This window comes from Mytilus californianus, unplaced genomic scaffold (assembly GCF_021869535.1).
Source record: "Mytilus californianus isolate M0D057914Y unplaced genomic scaffold, xbMytCali1.0.p SCAF_4, whole genome shotgun sequence".
NCBI lineage: Eukaryota > Metazoa > Mollusca > Bivalvia > Mytilida > Mytilidae > Mytilus > Mytilus californianus.
Window position 1 is genome coordinate 85,712,665 of NW_026262690.1, and position 22,092 is coordinate 85,734,756.

A 22,092-nucleotide genomic window follows, 5' to 3' on the forward strand; every position below is an offset into this window, starting at 1 on the left:
CCTGTCAAATATGCACATTTCCATCCCTGAAGTCACTCAGAACGAGGCTACTACGTCAGTGGTTCCTTTCATTCATATTAACATAAGGGTACAGCGCAAATTTAGTTTCGATTATTATCCAACAAAACGCATGACAGTGATAAAAAAATGAGTATGTGTAATGCCGATGGATTCAACAATATAATTAAAAAGAATATTGACATGATATTTTCTGTTTTTCGAATGACACGCGGACTTAGAAGGTGTAAAGATAGGATTTTTTAACAAGCCCAAACTACACTTCTTTCCGCCCACTTTCATAAGGAATCCAGAGTTGGGGTCTCGGGTGCAATGTCATGAGTTCATCGTAGGTCACAGGTGAACGGTACAGGTGATTGAGTTTCGCAATTTCAGGTCTCGTTTGAAGTCGCAAGCTTCAGGTGTCACGCCACGTGGGGGATTGATAAGATATAGTTATTACGCAATATTACTTCATAAGCTCTTTGTGTACATCCTGGATGTTGGTTTTGCCGAGGGCACAGGTGAGATTGGAATAAATTATTGTTACAGCAATACACGTACAACTACCTGATGTTTAATGAATACCTGCATGTAGTACGACCATACAATACCCTATGCACCACCAATTAAATACCCTAACCAGCTTTGATAACTAATTATAGACAACCTGTATATAGATCTTATTTTTATTTCTTTTAAGAATATGCAGATATAAAAAGGTTTATAACAGATGCATTTTTTTAATTGACTTCTTGAGATGGAAAAGTAATATTCCTGTATGCTTGCAAGTCTATAACTTCATACCGTATATTCGGCTATAAAAGTTCGCAACATGAAAATGTGAAACGATAAAACTAACTTATTTATAACAAAATAATTTCCGCAGAAAAAAATTGACAGACATGAACCACTGATATACATGCTCCTGATTTGAGACAGGCACATTCACAATGTGTCGATGCGGGGATATATGTTTGTGAGCGCCTAACCCCCCCCTCCAAACGTGTGATAGCGGTCTTACAGCATAACATAAGAACTATAAAAACCAGTCTAACTCAAAAGATCGGTACGAAGTACAGAAACAGTCAAACCACTAACGTAAAAACAATAGAGATAACGCACAAATAATGTAAGCTAGATCAAAGCCAAATACAAATAATACATAATTCATGTATTCGAAGACTGAAGTATGTAACATGTAAACATTTTCATGTTCAGTACGATTGAAAATTTAACATCTTTTCAAATGACCCCTTTTTGAAGAAATATTAAGTTGTGAATATTTTCCTGGACTCAAGCATTTTGCTGGTAGCAATAAACAAATTGATTGCTAAATGATATTTGGAAGAGAAGGGTGGAAATGTGTGAACTTGAATTTACTTTGTGTAATTCCTTAAATTTGAAATAAGATTTATAAGGGTTTGGATGGAATTGCAAACTTTAGAAGTGTAATATAACTATATTAATTATTTCAACATAAGACTACAGTAGTTCAAGGTAAATAACATAACACGCGACTAAATCACACTACAGGTGCCTTCTTACATTTCACCTGGTCAGGTATGCTATAGGTGTCAAAATTTAATTACTAATACAACAGCCTCCGATTAAATGTTTTGTATTGTTTAATTTTATACATAAGGTGAGACGTAAATAAAATATTGAATTGAATTGTTTACATAAAAAGGGGGAAAGTAATAAAACTGTTAATTGAATATCCTAATGCAGAAAAGTGTGATAAAGGATTTATCACTATACAAATCCTTGGCGTGATGTATGGTTTCCAACCAATGCATAACTTTTGGTGATAGTTTATACCTATTAAAAGTATCACCGTAACCAAAACAAAGCAAAACAAAAAACGTACCCTTTGCGAACGCATAATTTTCCTTTTACTATCTTTTTTTTCTCTTTTCTTTCTGCTTCGGGCGCACACATAATTATAACATTACCGTAACAGAGAGAAAAAAAGAACAATTTGATCATCAATAATAAAATTTATATTTTGAATCATGATTAAAAGTAGTTTTATTTGAATAAATAAAAAATGAGGAAAGCGGTTTATTAAATTTATTCATCAGACAAACCTATATGACGAAGTCGATACACTATGGACGGTATTGAAAGCACTTTTTCCGATTATTGACAAACTACAAAGACAGTTGACCTCATCAATTTGAGCCATTGTGTGTAAAATAACCAAGAAAAGGATATTAATTCTTCATGCGAAAAGTCCAACAACGACGATCTTTCAGACAATACCGATCGGATTGTTACCACAATAAGAGACATTTTCCCAGCTTGTAACCATTGACGTAAGCACGATCACGTGATCGTTATCTAATTAAAAATCATTCATTATGACAAGCGCTGGATTCTTTGACCTAAAAAATGCCGATTGGTCAGGTTTTGACTAGCAAAATTGTACAAAATATGTTTTAAGACTAATATTTATCAATTTAATAAAACAAAAATAATTAAAAAATCGTGTCACGTCTCCTTTAAATAGATATAAGAAGATGTGGTATGAGTGCCAATGAGACAACTGTCCATCCAAGTCAAAATTTATAAAAGTAAACCATTATAGGTCAAAGTACGGTCTTCAACACGGAGCCTTAGCTCACACCGAACAGCAAGCTATAAAGAGCCCCAAAAATTACTAGTATAAAACCATTCAAACGGGAAAACCAACGGTCTAATCTATATAAAAAACGTGAAAACGAGAAACACTTATGAACCACATCAACAAACGACAACTACTGAACATCAGATTCCTGAATTAGGACAGGTGCAAACAAATGCAGCGGGTTTAAACGTTTTAATGGTACCAAACCTTCACTTTAAAAGCTACTTTAACGTCATAAGATATTTTCATTCCAAATAAAGGGCCACTGATGGGCAAAGATAAATAAATAATTTCTCCGCTTAGAAAAAAACGCCCCCCTCCCCCCATACAAAAACATAAAACAAAAAACAACCGAGAGAGAGAGAGAGAGAGAGAGAGAGAGAGAGAGAGAGAGAGAGAGAGAGAGAGAGAAAACAATAGTAATTTAAAAATCAAAACTATTCTTATACCAAGAAAAGTGAAAAAATAATTAAAAATCTTATTTAACATATACTTCTTACCACGTTTCTGCGACATAATTTTTTTTCTGTCCACACACCTCCTATATCAGATCAAGTATGAACTAAACTCCCACAAAAATTATTTAACAAATCTATGTGACATATAAGTACAATGATTTGTCGAGAGATAAATAATTAGTTTGAGGATATGTCCTTAATGAGCCTCTTATATTATCTTGTTTATGTATTAGAACCGTTGCCCCATAGATTTTCTGCACGTGATCAGGTCAAGTCCGAGGCGATAGCCGATGACCTTGACCTGACTGAAAGTGCAGAAAAACTATACGGCTGGTTGTTACCATCCCGTTTATTTTGTTACTTTTGTTTTGTATCTGACTTGTACGACGTTTTTAATTAGAAAGTAATACTTTTTGCATTTAAGACGGTTGCATAATTAAAAAGATTGAACACAAATAATTTGCACACCGGTTTATGTACCACGATGTTTGAGATATTTAGTCTTTAATAAATTAGGGATTTTGCGTTAACACTAGCGCTTCTCAATTCTATCAGCTGTGTGCAAGTGGAATTATTGCGTATTCCTTTGATACATATCAGTGAAGTAGGAGTAGATTGAAAAGTTGAGAAAGAAGGGGGACTTCTTAAAGTGACAAGCAAAAAACAAAAGACCTTTAATCTATATTTTCTATCATAATAGTCTAATAGTCTAGAAATAAGTTAATGTCCTCTTTCGTAGCCATTTTATATTTTAATAATAAAAATAATTGCCAAAGAGGGGGGTGTATTATAGTTTTACCCCTCACCTTTACAAGTGAGTTATGCGGTAATGGTCCCCTTTCCCGGCTCCTACACCCCTGCATTGATATATACCCCTCTACACCTAAAAAAAAAGCATACATACGTACAAAAAAACAAAGCCAAACAAAGAAATATGTTTTGCCTCCTCCATCCCCCATTTTGAAAGGGGGAACTGCCCCCTTTCCCGGCTCATACCCCCCCCCCCCAAAAAAAAAAAGAAAATAAACAACAAAAATATGAAACAGATATAAGACATTTAAAAATTCAACGACGTATGGAAATGAAAAAAGAAAGAGTAATCAGACAAACATATATACAACACGTATAAATATTGTCAAAATCAATAAAAAAAAGAACAAAATATATAAATATAAAAAAAGATGTTTTTCTGTTTTATGGGGAATAACATTCAATCAACATACTATATTTTGTCTTGTTTTAAATTTTTTTAATCTACTTATTTTGGAAATCAATTTTTTTTTGTGTTTAATTTCATGCTCATTACAGTAATGTGATATTCGAGTAGACTCAAGTATTGATCATGTGACACAATATTTTTTTTTCATTTTCCATCCCTGTATCCCAAATGGGTGGACATTTATTGACGTTGAGACTGATTTTGTGCTATCACAATTCGACTTAAGCAAATTCATTGAAATTGAAGAGAAAAGGGGAAATCCTCCGTCTAGTTCGATTTAGACGATTTAAAAGATTTCAGCTTAAGGTTCCACTAAAGTCAAAATATAGGACACTTCATAAACATCTAAACTTTGCCTGTATTTTTCAACCTATAATGAGTAAAGTCCTAAACTATGAGAACATATGTTCATTTAAACATACTTAACATATACACACTGTGTAAATTGTAAATAAACTTGAAATTGTTATGTTGTGGCCAAACCGGTTCTTGGGGTGAACACTTAATTTTCTAAAAAATCTGGATACCTGCGAGACGACTTAATTTGTTTAAAATTGGTATGGACGAATACTGTTATATCTAATGCAGGGCCGAAGTGTCCTATATTTTGACATTAGTGGAACCTTAACTGCTACGCAAACCCACGAGATGTTTGTACATGGAAACATTCTATGGTTTCAGTTACTCTTGCAGTCAGTAACTTCGTAGACACTTTATTTAACTTCAGCATTTTGGGACATAGTTAGCTTTTTTATAATTATGATTTTTTTGAAAACTTTTCATATAAATTATATTTATAAAACAAGGTAACTATGTCACAAGGTGTACGATAAAGAGCCTATGAACTCACTGAATGCGCAAGTGACTCTATTAATAAAAAGTGTCCGTGTAACACCCGTTATTGTACTGTTTTTCTATAGCTCTGCTGGGGGCAAAGTCGTACAAATAATTTGAAGCCATTGAATTATGCAACGTGTTGTTTACTGTTAAGTTATATAAGTGCTTTATATAACTCAAATTTATGTAAACGAAAAAGGTAAGAAATTGCGTTTTATACTTTTAATTTATTACTCATTTCGTCATGATAAAAAGTAAGTATGCTCTTTTAAAGTAAATGATTTATTGACGAACGAATGTAAAATAAAAAAAATGGGGTTTATTTATTAATTAGCACATGGCATAGGCAAAATATCTATCTAACCGTGCTATAATCAACAGTAAATTCGGTCCGGTAGAAAATTTTGTCCCCTGGACTTTTTTCCTAGGTAATCAAGTCCATGAACATAATTTTCCTAGGAATGTAAGTCCCAGGATAAATTTTCCTAGGAAAATAAGTCCATAGCTTGAAAAATATGTCTGGCACTCTTTTCCTTATAATAAAGGACAAGGACTTTTTTACCTAGGGATATTTATGACATGGACATGAATTCCTATGAAATTTAGTCTGGGGACATAAATTTTATCAAAAGATTAATGCAAAACTGTTAAACAAATTATTAAAACATAAAAATTAAAAACTCCATTGTTTACATGATTTCTTTCCTAGAAAAATAAGGGGTTTACTACTGGTTTGCCCACATTTAATTATACCAATTATCTATTAGTTGAGAAAACAAAAAAAACCAAAAGGTTTAATGAGCATACAATTGTATAGTCTGTTCCAACTTTATAGGTACATAGTTTATCTGTGTTTTCTATATATTCAGGTATTTTTCATTTTGTAGTTCCACTTTTATTTGAATAGATAAATAATATATAAATCAAATATTTTTTTCACAATAATCAAATATCAATTCAATCTATTCATTTAACAGAAAACTAACATGACTAATAATAAAATAATGGCATTCATTTATATAAAAGTGTCTTAATAATTGGTCAGTATATAAATGATTATGATATAAATACATCAATCTATGCTAAAGTTTTCTTTATAATTACAATTTATATTACTTATGAATCAAATTTATACATGTATTGCATAAGAAAATAAAACAAAAGCACTAAGGTAAAAATAAGTAATATGGGTTACTATATGTATAATGATAAAAAATACAACATTTTATATATATTTCAAAAGTAACAAAACATTTATATATTATCAAAGTCACAAAACCTTTTATTTACAAAGTCACTAAGTCACAAATTACAATATTTCACAAAGTCATTCAATTAAAATGAAGAAGATAGAATGCTGAGTCAGACTAGTCTATCACGTTGATAAGTCCGTGTTAGTATCTGTCTTTCAGTAGTTGGAGGCTGGTGTCTATAACTTTGTGTCGTCGTCTTTTTGGTGGACAGGTTCCTCCTGCTGCATACTGGATAATGGTAGAAGAAGAGATAATGCTTAAAACATAAGGATCATAAATATAACTTAGGATTATCATAAGACCATCCTGATTAGGAATATCTTAGCTTAGATTAAGTCTTGGAAGTTTCCTAGTAAGATGGTCCCATGCATGATAGTCCTTAAATCTATCATAATAATTGTGACGACGTCTGACAAAAAGGGCCCAAATGCGGCAAAACGTAATTTTGACTATGACGTTGCAAAGTTAACGTTGGCGAGCACCTGCAAAAATTATTGTTCGCTGCCTAAAACAATATTATTTCACTAATGTTATCAAATGTACAGCTTACCATGTGTGCGTATTTCGTAATTGTCTTTTTTTATCAAAATCCGCAACATTTATTTTAGCACGATACCGTATATTAGTCTGTTCAATGTTATAAGTTACTTCCCTAACCGAAAACGAAAGTTGACAAAGTGAAAGAGTCTGAAGCTAGTTTTGTTTCATTTTGCTAAAGTATCCCATCGGCATCGGAACTATTAAACAGATAAACATTATGAGAGTTTATTGAGGATTACGGATTGTTGATGAAATATATTTTGCCCAGATAGAAAGTTCTCAACGTGATAATCTAAACGATGATGTTGGCGCTGTTTAAAACATGTGAATCTGATGACGTCGTGTCAATGCAGGATGGTATTTTTATACAAACAAATGGAGAAAATCGGGAATGTATGAAATATATGCCGTAGAAGTGAAATACAAAAGTGTTGGTTTACGCTCTTTCTTACATGTCTAAAGATTTTCAAAAATTGTGGTGTCAGAACCATGGACTGACAACCTGATTTACCTGATAAATACAGTACACATGGACATGTTCAGCTAGCAACAGAAAAAAGGGACTAATGCTCTTCTAGCAAAGAAAACTTTACCAAACTCCAAGGTGACAGCCAAGATACAGGTAATTATATTGAATAATTAAATCAGATTAAAACACATTAAATTACATGTTTGAATATTTAACATTTTCTGCTAACATTTATCTTGTTTTTCATGTTTATTAAATAACATTGTTAAGTAAAATCAATAAAGTTTGTGATAACTCAGGTTGTGTACCCCTCTCAACAGCTAAAGTATGACATGTATCCATTAAGAACAAGAATGTAAGCATTATATACATGTAATACATGTATGTATATTATATGCATTCAAAATTGTACTTTCATTTTGATAAATATTACTTTCAATTTTAATATGCAAAGCATCTGTAGAAATCTATGTACTCATTGAAATTAATAAAATGTTATTGACTAAATCATTTATGAATTTAGATGTACCTTTTTTCCAAACTGCACAGATGTCATAATGATGTTATAGCATGTACATATAGACTTTTTATCATGTTTATGATGAAAGCACAACATTGTAGCTATAGTTTAGTATAAGTATAAAAAGAGTGTGATAGCTAGTTTTCTCTGAAATTGACAAATCATAAATATATTTTCTAAAAAAATTAATGCATCAGATGTTTAAGAACATGGTTAAAGTTAAATTTACAACACCTATGAATTTAATTCCCAGACAGATAATACTGACAGCACCACTCTGAAAACTGCATCTTTATGTTATAGTCTGAATATGCATATTATACTGCATATAGTATGACTAGCATCTACATATTTATGCGTATTATACCAGCATCTACATGTCCTTAAAAATATACACATTTATGAAGTGGCTTTATTATTTTAGTCATAAAATTTCATCTTGTTTAACTCAACGTATAAACTGTCCTTTTAACTCAGTTTAGAAGTAAAAGTTGAGTTAAACAACACAATTTAATATATACATGTACATGTATGTTGTCTCTTTTTATCTTTTGTCCTTATGTAAGTGTTTTGTGTGCCTCCAACAGATCTTTGAAGTTAGGCCAATTGCTACTGTTTTTTTAGTTTGTTCATTTGTTGGGATGTTACACCACCTTCCCAAGTTGGGGAGAGGGGATTGTTCCAAAGTTAGTAACCTGCAGTTCAGTGGTTGTCTTATGATCATATTTGTCACACTTGTTTTTCCTAATTGTTTTGTTATGAATTAAGCTCTTAGTTTTCTTGTTTGAATTGTTTCAAATTTTTTATGCTCTGGGCTTTTTATTACAGCCAGTAATAAAGTATGGTTTTTCCTCATTGTTGAAGGCCGTACAGTGCCTTAAATTGCTGAATGTGACTTCATTTTAATTTTATTAGATACTTGTCACATAGGCAATCAGACCACATCTCCTCATTTTTATATAAGGTACATATTCATTTTTTATCAGGTTTCAGGAAAATGTTTAACATGTTTAAACACATTTTCACCTAAGTGCAATGCAGTACATTTAATGACATTAATTTCAAAATTGTGTCTTTTTAAAAAATTATACTTCTCAACTGAGTTAAGAAAAAGTAGGACCAGATAAGGTTTATGATCTAAAATTCAAAGTGATTTTTTATAAGGACATGTAGATTCCAATAATATTATATGCATAGTTTTTTTTTTACTTAAAAGCATTTTTTTATATATAATTCTTATTTCATTAAAATATTTGATTTTAATATAGATACTAAATAAAAAACCAGAATGAGTTCATTTATTATAAACAAAAAACATTCACATTAGTTTTTCTTATTTTGGCATAATCATGACAATTCAATAAAGAATTTAAAGAAGTGTATCAAGGATAAGAAAGACTATTTTCGGTTATCATCATAACATATCTTATTCCTAAATGTGCTTACTTTTACAGACTACCTTAAGTTAAGGGGCGGATCCTGGATTTCTAAAGGGGGTGTAATTCCCAATTACAGATTACCCCAAAAAATGTGTGACATATAAAAAGTTGTGGATGATTTTATACTATAATTTATATATATGGAGAAAAACAGGATTTTTTCAGCAATCAAAGGGGTGTGTTGGGGCGGGTGCTTTAACACTCCCTCTTGACCCCTGACTCTGTCAATGAGTCTTATAACTGTGGCACTGATTAACGATATAAATATAATTATTCAATTGAAAGATTATACATGTATGCATTATATATCCATTGCAGGAAAAAAAGCATGTTGAACCCTTTTTGAATGTAGTGGCTCTTCTGGCTACTTTTAAAACATACTGTATGTACAATATTTTTGATGATGTAAAAGCATTTGTATTTTATTATTTTGCAGATTGCAGATAGTGTCATCAGTAGAAAAAGCCATTATCTTGCCCAGTTAGTCCGGGATACTACTGATACCAGAAGGACTGCTTTATACCTTGATATTTTCCTCAATATTGGAACAGATGGACGACCTCACACGAAAATCTATGATAAACGGGACGATTTCAACTTCCCAATTATCAATTTCCCATTTCTCAGCAGTAACATACCCTCTGCCCCTTCGTATGGTGTTTACATATCTCAATTGATACGTTATTCTCGTGCTTGTTCACACTATACGGACTTTATATACAGGAGTGTGCTCCTTACGCAGAAACTGCTGCAACAAAGTTATGAGGAGGACAGATTAAAAATGACACTCCGTAAAATTTACGGACACCATCACGAATTGGTTGATCCATACGATGTGTCTTTGTCCAAACTAATTAAGGACATTTTTACCACGTGTTAGATTGTGGTTTGTCATTACGTCGTCTGATCTTTTGATTACCGCACGTGACTTATTCCCGATTGTGACTGTTTTGCTGAGTGTGAAACCGCATTGCTATAAGACGTGTCACGGTACTTTTCTATCCCAAGTTCATGTATTTAATTTTGATGTTATATTTGTTATTCTCGTCGGATTTTGTCAAATGTCTTAACGTCTTTTCTGTTATATTCGTGTGTTATGGTAAAAATAATTAATCACTCCCTTCATTTATTAGATTTTAGTTTGGTTCAACGAAATTTATACGATATATTTGGTTTACGGTTTGATTCAGAAAAAACACCGACATAGCTAGATAATACAATTGATTATCTAATTACTACCACAATTTTATATTAATAAGTATTGTAATTTTCATTGTTATTAATAAATGTAATGTCAGTATTACAAATCTAATATTGAATCAATCCTAATCCTATCTTATTTTTGGGAAATATTTTTACAAATTCAAATGTGACGTCACTTTGTGTGTTTTTTTAGAATTTCAAATGTGACGTCACTTTGTGCGTTGAGGCTTTGGCTAACTCGGCTGTGTATTTTTATGTGTTGGATTAAGTTGTTTTATGTAATGTATCCGTTTTTATTCTGTAGTTAGTCCCCACTTCGGTTTTATCATGTATATCTATTATATAGTCATTTTATAAAATTTACTGTTTGCAAAATTATAAATTATTCTAAATAATAAGAATGTTCTTGTCCCAGGCAGAAAACCCTGGCCGTGTTAGGGGCAACTTTTTGGAAGTTTTGGTCCTCGGTGCTCTTCAGCTTTGTACTTGTTTGGCTTTCAAACTTTTTTCATCTGAGCGTCACTGGTTTGTCTTGTGTGGACGAGACGCACGTCTGGCGTGTTAAATTTTAAGCCTAGTACCTTTTGTTAGCTATTATTCGTGTGTTTCTTTGTCCTATATGTTCTTCCATTTTTTTTGTATTGTGGTCTTGTCATGTGATGTTGTCGTTTTGGTGTTGTGTTTGACGTTGCCATAAAAGCGTGAAGTTTGGCATGCCACAAAACCAGGTTCAACCCACCATTTTTTTCTTAAAATGTCCTGTACCAAGTCAGGAAAACGGCCATTGTTCTATAATAGTTCGTTTCTGTGTGTGTTACATTTTAATGTTGTGTTTTTGTTGTGTCGTTGTTCTCCTCTTATATTTAATGCGTTTCCCTCAGTTTTAGTTTGTAACCCGGATTTGTTTTTATCTTTATCGATTTATGAGTTTCGAACAGCGGTATACTACTGTTGCCTTTTTTTATATGGAGAAACCTGTCATATATTAAAATTGGAACCAATACCTTCAGCAATATTTTAACACTGCAGCATATAATTACATGTCACCATTTTATTGTTGATTCATCAAAACACATATGTGTATTATCATAATATCATGTAAAGAATCATGTGACTCATAACCTATTATCATCAATATGTTTATAAAGAAGAACACTATAATTCCACCATCTATTATGCCAAACAACTTACACACAAAGGATAAAATGTAGCAAGACCATAGTATCTGTATTAAATCCGGGAATATTGCTATAATGAAACTAGTAATGACATAGTCTGTCCAAAACCAACCATTGCAGCTATAACTGTGGTTGATTTGACCGATGAAGGAGAATCTAATAAACGCTAATGTCCATCAAGATCAGAGCTTTTTATGAAATAAAATACTAAAGTTTGTTTTGTCAACTATTCTATTTTTTCTTAAAATTTGGAAATATTAAATTCTCAAAGCTAATGTCACCAACAAAATCAAAAAATTGTTAGTTGTTGATATATTGACCACATGGCAGAGAACTGGTATATTCTGCACTTGGTACAGACATTTTCAATAGCAATGCAAAGTTCAAGTTATTATTTCATTTAATTTCGGGGAAAAATCCGATTGAAGTTTTGATACATTATTTTAATATACCACATAAAAAACACACATTCAAAACATACTATAACGAAAAGCAACTCATTGGAAACCAACCAAAACTTAAAACAGTACACTTAACTTGAAAGTACCATTGTGAAAAAAAAATACAGCTTTAGGGACAATGACATGAAGACAGTACATTACAGCCAGAAACAACACATAAAATATATGTAAAATTTAAGACATTTGGAGAATATGAAAAAAAGTTTTAAAATATTGATTGCTTTGTTTCCGTCGAAACCACTTATTTAACACATACATATTCCACAAAAACCAGATTTTGGTCATCAATATAGATATTCAATTCTGGCGTATTTAAATATAATACAATATTGAGGTGGAACACATTGCCAACATTCCAATTACCAAAGAAAATAATTAGTCAGAATTTTGTTTGAATTTCCATATTTTTCTGATTATGTATTATGTACCCAAATGCATGTCGAATATGAACAAGCTGTATTTTCGAAACCAGTTGAGATATCATCATAAAATTTTGTATTTATGGTAAGCACGTTAGTAGCATTGAAAAAAATGCAAAAAACTGAAAATATGTATAAATCTCATCTGGACCCATTTTCTCAGTCACGGTCACATATATGGCGCAGGGCAAGTCCTAATAAAATTAATAAAAGTATACTAAGGATTAAACTAATTTTTCTAGAGATATTGATATGTAACTAGGCCGCTGACTCACAAACTGTTCATAAAAATCCTTCGGACAACCATATCCCTATTAATATGTACAAACAGCATCTCCATTAATATCAACATCATGAATGTATGTAACTTACAAAGGCGATTACAAAAAAAATGTAAATGATTGCTTCGAATTATGAAATAAAATAAAGGTTGCAAAAGTGTTCGGGACGGGAGAAAGGCTCCTCTCTAAACATGAAACCTTTTTGAACAATTTTTTTGGTAATTTCTGGGGACAAAATGAATGAAAATTTTAGAAACTCGAATAAACAAAGATAAGATTTGGATCAATTTTTGCTAAATGGAATTAATAAGGATTTTTTAAAATATTTATTCCTGTTTAGGAACTATTTCGAGAACGATTTAATGCGGTTCATATTTTAAGTATGTGCATAAAAATAAATAAGATTCATATCAATAGACTTCGTTCATCATTTGTCGTCGAATACAGTTGATAAATAAGGGGGAGGTATATTATGAAAAAAATATTACGTTTTTCTCTTCACTTTACCTTGTTCGATAAATTTTGTCTCATCTTTTAGATCTTTTAAAATGAAAGAATTAAAAGCACTTAATCTATACATAATAACCCTTTTAATTTATGATTTTGAAGTACATCAAACAGAGCTAAAACTGTTATAAAATCTTAACAGGAATTATAGATCTAAACATCTAAAAAGTCCAGTTAATTAGCCCTGTTCACTTTGAGATGATAAATGACTACTTGTCTTTTATAGATATTATAGGATGCCATATTCAATGCCAACGAACTCCCTCAAAGAAGAAAAATTGGCAATCGGTATCTTAAAAGTACAAGGAGCATTCAATAAACATCACGTAGCACTGCGCAAAGCACAAAAATGCTTAAATATCACTGACTTAGAAATTATTGGTGTAAGACATCCGGACCATGTATCCGACAAAATAGACGGCCTTTTAATTCCTGTTGGTGAAAGTACAACCATTAGCTTATTTCTGAAACGTAATAAAATGGACGAACCATTGCGGAAGTAGATTGATACGAAAAGTCACGTGACCTGGGGGACATGTGCTGGAATGATACTGTTATCGAAGCAGACAGAAAATCAGAAAATCGGCGGACAACCTTCGGTATAACGATAAGTAAAGCCACTTGTACTTTATATTACAGTATTAATTCTCACCAACCTGGTGCTAACTCTTGAATAATGTTGTCAGAATAAGTGAACATTTTCTGTAAGGTTCACCAAAAAATTAAAACACTTCAAGAATTCAAAATAATAACATTTGTAATCTTTCTAAATAGGAAATATTCTTTTCTGAAGAAAACATATACCTAACGTTTTGCATGCGCGTATGGAAACCACAATATTATAAGCCGTACACGCGATTTATCAGAGCGCTTGGTGATAAATAAACTCCGTTGAACATTGATAAAAACCACCAACCATTTTTTGAAGACACAATCTCATTTGCAACCTTCCAGCTGGTTGGAAATTTGCATTGTTTCGGGTACTAATTAGAAAATTTTATTTCTTAAGGAATTGCTACTTTTTCAGAAGAAACTTTCAACATTTCATGGCTTATGACAGCAGGACCAGATGCCTTGTTAGGATATAAAATTTTGATTTTTTCAAATATTTCATCTGTTTCAATTACTAAGTTATATTTAAGTATTGGGGCGTGTTTTAATGGTCTCTTCTGTACATCTCCAGAATTTCTTCTGGTGAAGAGTCCAAAAAAAAAATGAATCTGGACCTCTTCTGGAGATATTCTGTAGAAGAAGAAATAAAACACAAATTCAATTTGACGTCGAATATAGCAGATTTATTTTATGTTGGATGACATAAATGAAGTTTACGATGATTTATTAGAAAATTTAGTTACGTCAGTTCATTCGGTAGACATGACTGTAATAGTGTTCTCTGTTTTGGTATTGATGTAATTATATGAGAAGTGTAAAACAAAGAAACTTGGTTGGACGAAATCGCTGTGTTCGTGACATTTTTTCTTTATGCTTTCCCAACTTAATTTAGCTTAACAAATCCGACTTAAAGCTCCGACCATTTGATTTTCAGGAATAATCTTAAACTGTACAAGAATGTATCTATGTTTTTCTGGTATATGATCGAAAATGACATCTTGTCTATCAAATTTTTTTAAAGTAACCAAACTGGATTATTTTTGTATATAAAAGATATCGCAGAGTTCTCACAATCTTTTTTCCCTGGTGGTCCTTGAAGAAAATCTGCTGATACTAATTATTATTTTATTTCTAATTGCAACTGATTTTTACAGTTTGTTCTTATGTTGTACTGTTACACCACTGTCCAAGTTTAAAGGAGGGTTTAGCGCTCACAAACATGTTTAACCCTGCCATACTTTTTTATGTGCCTGTCTCAAGTCAGGAGCCTGTAGTTCAGTGGTTGTCGTTGGTTCATGTCTGCCGACTAATATTTGATTTTTTTTAACCGATTTGTTATATATAATAAGCTATAGGCCGTTAGTTTTTTCGTTTGAATTGTTTCATATTTTTCATGTTGGGGGGCCTTTTATAGCCGACTATACGGTATGGGTTTTTGTCATTGTTGAAGGCCGTACGGTTACCTATAATTGCTTACATCCACTTCATTTGAACTCCGGTGGATAGTTGCCTCATTGGCAATCATACCACATCTCCTTATTTTATATAATATACCTGACTTTTTAACTCCTTTATTCTGAACATGCATGAAATAATTGTAACTGGACGTTAAAAATAACCAACCAACAATCGATCAATTTAAACTCGTGTTAAATAAGGGGAAAACCATTTGATATTTTTCTTTTTAGGGCGGGGTGGGGGACAGTAGGAATTTGAATATGAATACGGTGGCCTGGTAAGAGCTGACAAAAATAGGCATGCTTAGCGACAGATTATAATGAATAATAAATCCGCAAAAAATCCTCCTGCACCCTCCCCCCCTCCCCCCCCCCCCAGAATATCAAATAGTCGTCCCTTACTGTTATTGTCCGTGTAGTTCTATTATTTATACAGCTTATCACAGGGATGTCCTACTAAAGCTGCCGTATCATAAAAAGTTTATCACGAAGCTAACGTTCTATTATATCTGCATTCATAAATTATTAATGTCTTTATACTAAACTGCGCCATGTTTGTTTAGTGCCTCTGCCGTTTAATCTACCTGTTTAAAATGAAGAGGTAGAAGAGAGACGGAAGACCTTCCCAATTTAAAAAAAGAGAAATGGACCTCTTCTGGGTCACTACAGAAGAACAAAAAAAACACGCCCTTGGTTCTTGGTCAAATTTCAGAGATAGGAACACTTCTCCCCTCTAGGGAATAAATCAGACAAAAATATTTATTCAAAAGATAGCATTTCTCTTTGTTTTCAGGAATAATTATAATATTATTAAACGAGGGGCCTCGGTGACCGAATAGTCTTAGTAGTCGAACTACTGTATCACTAGCCTGTCAACACTGAGGTTATTAGTTCGAATCCCTTTCGTGGATGGTGTGAACAATCGTAATTGACTAGCTATAGGATTGTCAGTTTTCCTACTGAAGGCTACCGAAGGTTACCGAAGGTCTGTGGTTCTCTCTGGGCACTCCTGCTTCCTCCATCAATAAAACTGACCGCCACGAAATAGAACAATAGTGCTGAAAGTGGCGTTAACACAAATCAATAAATCAATCAATATTATTAAACGAGGGTATATCACAAGAACTTTAATGACAATTTATAAGCATTTTCCAATAAGTTTTGGGTAAGTCACATTGTTTAAGTTGATATTATTCAAGTTTCTTTCGAATTTTTCTTTTATAGCTTTTTTCAAATTATTCAATATATTCCTAATGCTTTGTATATCTGTTTTTTATCAAAATTTTGGTAAAGATTTTTAATGAAATCGTTTTCTTCTCCTAATTTCTTTTCTTGTATCATTCTCAAACTGTGGTTTGTCATTGTATGCCTATGTATTGATGTGATTTCCGAGTATAATCACCAAATAGATACGCCAATATTGCAAACACACAACTATCTATAACTACTAACTTACAAAATATCCTCTGATATATATCTGGTTGAGTTCCAATGTATTTCACATGCGTTTTCACTCCCGCCAAATCTCCAACTCTCGTAACCTGGTATCTATCCTAAAAACAATGTGCCTGTCCAGAGTTAGAAACCTGTAATCCAGTGGCTTTTTCTTTCTTTAATATAGATATAAGAAGATGTGGTATGAGTACTAAACGATATGAGTTTTGCTCGTTGTTGACCTGAAATGTTTTACATTCTTGCTATCATGTTTTTTGATGGACAGTTGTCTTATTGAAAATTATATCTATTTTGATATATACTCAATCTTATATATCAGATATCTTTTTAAACATTTACACTATTCATTACAGCTCTTTCGGTAAATCCAGTCATATTTAAACATTTATCTTGCAGTGGAAATAGACACACGATCTTTTAACTGATCACCAAAAGTGTCCAAATAATTTACTGCACTGGAAATATCTGTAATATCGTGAAAAACTAATAACAACACAAAACATTACTTAGCGATTTCTTTTCGGAGGAATGTTCATTCAAATTCTGATAAAAATTACTGTTTCTTTTCAAATATTTGTCAAATGCGAGTTAAAGTTAGTATACATAAATTGTTAGAGACTATAACAAATCTGTCATTAAATGCAAAACTTCTATGCAGCTAGTAGTATTGTCGTTTTTACTGCTTTAGTACATATTATATTCTGATAGCAATGTAAAGTATTGTTTTTTTATATTGGATTATTAAGTAATTTTCTTGCATGTTGCACATTTTTTTCTAAATACAAACGTTTAGGCGAAATATTTTGTTTAAAAATATGTACTACTTTCCAGTAAGGTCTTTTTGACCGGGCCCGATTTGATGGTGTTACATCTTACAAAGTCTATCCGAATTGTTTTGCAAATTACACTCTAACCAGTGCTAGGGGCCATCGTAAACCGTGCAGTGAGATGAGAGATTTTTTCCTCCATGTTGAAGGCCTCACTGTGACTTTGACACGAAGAATAGCAATACAAGCGCTTTTCCTTGGCTTTTTGTGTTTCTTTGCTGTGCATGTACTGATTTTGTGTCATGCATGGATACCCCATAGCATTTTTTCTATAATATTTTACCAAATAAGATATTATTAAAAGAAACTTACCTTGTATATTCATAAAAATCACCAAGAAACAGGTTAGTGCGATACCAAACATCTACAAAAGAGAGGTGGTATATAACAAAGGGACAGTCAAAATCATAAGTCGAAAACGAACTGACAATGCCATGGCAAAAAACGAAAAACGAAAAAATACAAAAAACAGTTTACAAAAAAGATAGAGCTACACGAACCGCACCAAAAATCTAGAGGTGATCCCAGGTGCTCCGGAAGGGTGAGCAGATCCTGCTCCACATCGTGTTGCTCATGTAAGTACAAACCCGGTGATAAGTCTAATTCTTTAAATATATAAACAGTTGGAACGGACTACAAACAGATACATATATATATATATATATATATATATTCTGTTTTTATATAAGTACACGTTCAAAAATAATCGAGCACAAGATGTATTGATGAGGATTTACTTCTTGAATCAGGTTAAATATTACAATTTTGAGATTCCCAAGGGTTGACTGAGATAATGAAATATAAATACTACTGAAATTTTTAAGTCCGGAAGTAAAACCCTTTCCAAAAGATGAGCGTCCGTTTGGCTGTGCGGGATGTATGAATACGCAACCAAGTCCGCTCAAAATGTGGACATGACATCATATTCCTCTTGACAGTCTTTTAGTGAGAGTTTCCACATTCTGCACATTAAAGAAATACTTGAACAACCCTCAGAGGGGTCTTAATGTGACCTGTTACAAAGCAAAATGTCTGCTTCTATCGAACATGTCCACCATTAAATTCCGTTCTATCTAACATGATGAACCTACCTATTTTATTAATTGTTTAATTCATTCTTGTCCCTGATTTACACGAAATATTTACTACTGGACGTTAAGCAAGTATCACTCAATGAATCAATTATGCGTTGATGTTCAAATATAATTTATTGGCAATGTATAGTACTTATTACACAGTTTGGTTTCTTGTGAGTCTATAACTTCACCCATATCTTTAGGTATCACTCTTTTCTATGATACAGTTAAGTCTTATGTACAGTCTTCGTCCTGAACATACATGTAATATTTGCCACTGGATGTCAAGCAACCAACAATCAATCAATCTTATAAACAGTCAACGATGGCGTTGTCAGTTTATTTTTCTGAGTTTTACAGGAAAATTTAATCTCAAACACTTGGCAACTAGTTCAGACTGTAACTGCAACCATGTCCCTTTGGAATCTATCGCCTCTCTTTTAGAAACCCATGTTTTTTCAGATTAAAACAGAGCTTGATATACTTCTTGCTTTTTTGTTTAAGATCTTGCGAATATTACCAATCCTTTTCTGTATACATTTTTCATAAGAATCACCCTTTATTCTGTTTAACAATTATATCTTCTCTTTTTCGAAGTGAATGATAGTTTTGAAAATACGGAAAATGTGTTATTGAAATTTGAATAAATGAACATATCTCCCTTATGCAAAGCTCTGATTCCTTTCCGGCTTTGGTTATAAATTTTGTCCTTCTAGATTTTATCAGCTCTTCAATTTTGAAAAATATTCGGATTTTTAAATATTTTGGCCACGAGCATCACTGAAGAGATATTTGTTCCATATCGGAGCTATTGCGATCTGACTATTTCAGCGCACATTTATCTGTACTAATTGTACGCATTTTATTATATTTATTGTTTAAAATTAACCTTTTCTAATATAAATTTAAACAATACTCGCATATTAAACCAAAATAAATTGAAACGATAAAATCACAATGAAAAAAATATTCATAAATTGCTTAAATATATACATTTATGTTTTGTTTGACTTTTTAATTTTATTTCCCAATTAATTATTTAGAATATTGGTCCAATAAAGTGCACTTGCAATAGATCTATCAACTCACCTTTGTCAGTGCATTTATCACAAAGTTGTATTAGCACATATAGATAAGATAAGATAGATAAATTTATTTTATTAAAGTGTCACGTATTGATCTTACACAACAGTACAATATTTACAAGTACAATCACATAAAAAAAAAGATCAACACCCAGCCTATAAAGACTTATGAGACACTATTATATACATATAAAACAAGTTCCTGCATTTAAAATGTTCAAGTCTAAAAAAAACTGTAAAAATTATGAGTTATCAATATTCCAAGATAATACAGGAAATATTGTATTTCTACTTTTACTGAATTATTTAACAGTTATTCTTTATATCTTTTTTTATGAATTCATAATTGTTCATATGATAAGCTAAATTTAGATTTAAAAAAATATGATATAGCGAAAAAAGAAAAACAAGAAACGTATGATACAAATTTCCGTGCCCACGTCAAGAAAAGAATTTAATCATACGACCGAGACCACAAGTTTGCCAAGCAAAATTATAATTCTTCATAAAGGGACGAGAATTTGATTTTCTGTGAGGAGGAGGATTTTTAATGGACGGAATATTTATTTTCACTTGTTGCTAGGCCAGCTAATTTATTTGTCCCGTGAAACATTATTTTCGATTTTGATCATAATTATATCCAGTTTTTTCATATATCAGAATATTTCTTTTCATCATGTCTACGGCAAAAGGATTTGTTTTTTATTCTTACCATGCCAGCATACTCCCCTCCTCTTTTTGATTATAGTTCCATAGTCAATATTCACTAACAATTATAGTAACAAACTATTTCATAGACCTTTGGAAGAGTGTTTTCCTAATATGCAGCTAAATTACCATGGCCGACCATCTGTTCATGTAGAATCCTTGGGTACAAAAGCTTTCTCTGCCAGAACTTTTTTATTCATGTCTACTGATGTATTGCAGACCTCGTTTTTCTCATCTGTTAAAAAAACCAGGTTAATATTCCCGAAATAATCACTTTTTGCTTGAAAACAGGATTAAAACAGAAATTCTAAAGAAAATAACCACACAGTCAATAAAATGTCAAAAATATTTAGATATGTTTAGAATATTTGAAAGGGTAAAAATATATAGACGGTATATGTTTTTTTTGGAAGTAAACGTTTACTCTGTGGTTATTTTTCAGACAACGTTCAGAATCACAATATTGCAATAGTAAAAGATACATTTGTATGAGAGTAGCAAAGTTTTCACATGTTTGCTCTGTGTTCTGTTAGAATTAAGTATGATCCACTAACTGGTAAATTGCGTCTTGAAATACAATATAAAAATAAGAAGATGTGGTATGACTGCCAATGAGACAAATCTCCATGAGACAACTCAAATGACATAGAAGTTAACGACTAAAGGTCACCGTGTTAAGGGCATACGATACAGTTACAGGGGAGGTAATGACGTTGCAAACGTAAAATGTCATTTTCGCGACGTCAAACTGTGACATGTTGGGAAAAGATGCATTTCTCGACTGATTTTTATCATTCAGACTGATTTAACTTGAAAACGAGTTCATGGACCCCTCTTTTTTAAAATGACATTCGGTTTAATTACGTATGGAGATTATTCTTGTTTCTGAATTGGAAAAAAAGATAAATCTTCTCCGTAAAAGCTACGTGGCATTTTGACTTGTATACCTATAAACTTAAAGTGCGTTGTGCCCGTATCAATTTCCCTTTTTGCGCCAATTTGACAAAAAATACGAACGTACCAGGTAATTTTGTTTCTGATCGGTTGAAATATAGAAAATAATCCTTTTGAAAATACAATGTAAATAATCAGTACTTTTTAGGACTGATGTGTAGGCCATCCTCATATTATCCTGATCTAAGAACAACAATAGCTGCCTTTGGCAATGCTCATTTTTGATTTATTTAAATTTTTGAAAACGTCACCTTAAAGTTGAGGGCTACATTATTTGTAACTTTGTTGGGAAAATGTAAGAATAATTCTGTACAATTACTTGATTTGACTCTGATTGGGCAACACATATCAAGACCACGTACACTATTTAATTTTAACTGGCTGACATTTTTAAAATTCTCCTCCTACAAAACACCAAGGCCAGATGTATACCAAAACACAACCAAAAAACAGGACAACCCCAGGAAAACATACCAGGATAAGAAAACAAAAGGAGTGGAAAGAAAAA

At 32.1% G+C, this 22,092-nt stretch overlaps 1 long non-coding RNA gene across 1 annotated transcript; it reads left to right on the forward strand.

Moving 5' to 3' along the window:
• Positions 1–5,184: 5,184 nt before the first annotated feature.
• Positions 5,185–14,132, forward strand: LOC127738797 (uncharacterized). Its single transcript, XR_008000168.1, has 3 exons — positions 5,185–5,339; positions 6,553–7,555; positions 13,637–14,132. It is a non-coding gene; the product is annotated as an uncharacterized LOC127738797 (long non-coding RNA).
• The last annotated feature ends 7,960 nt before the right edge of the window (positions 14,133–22,092 follow it).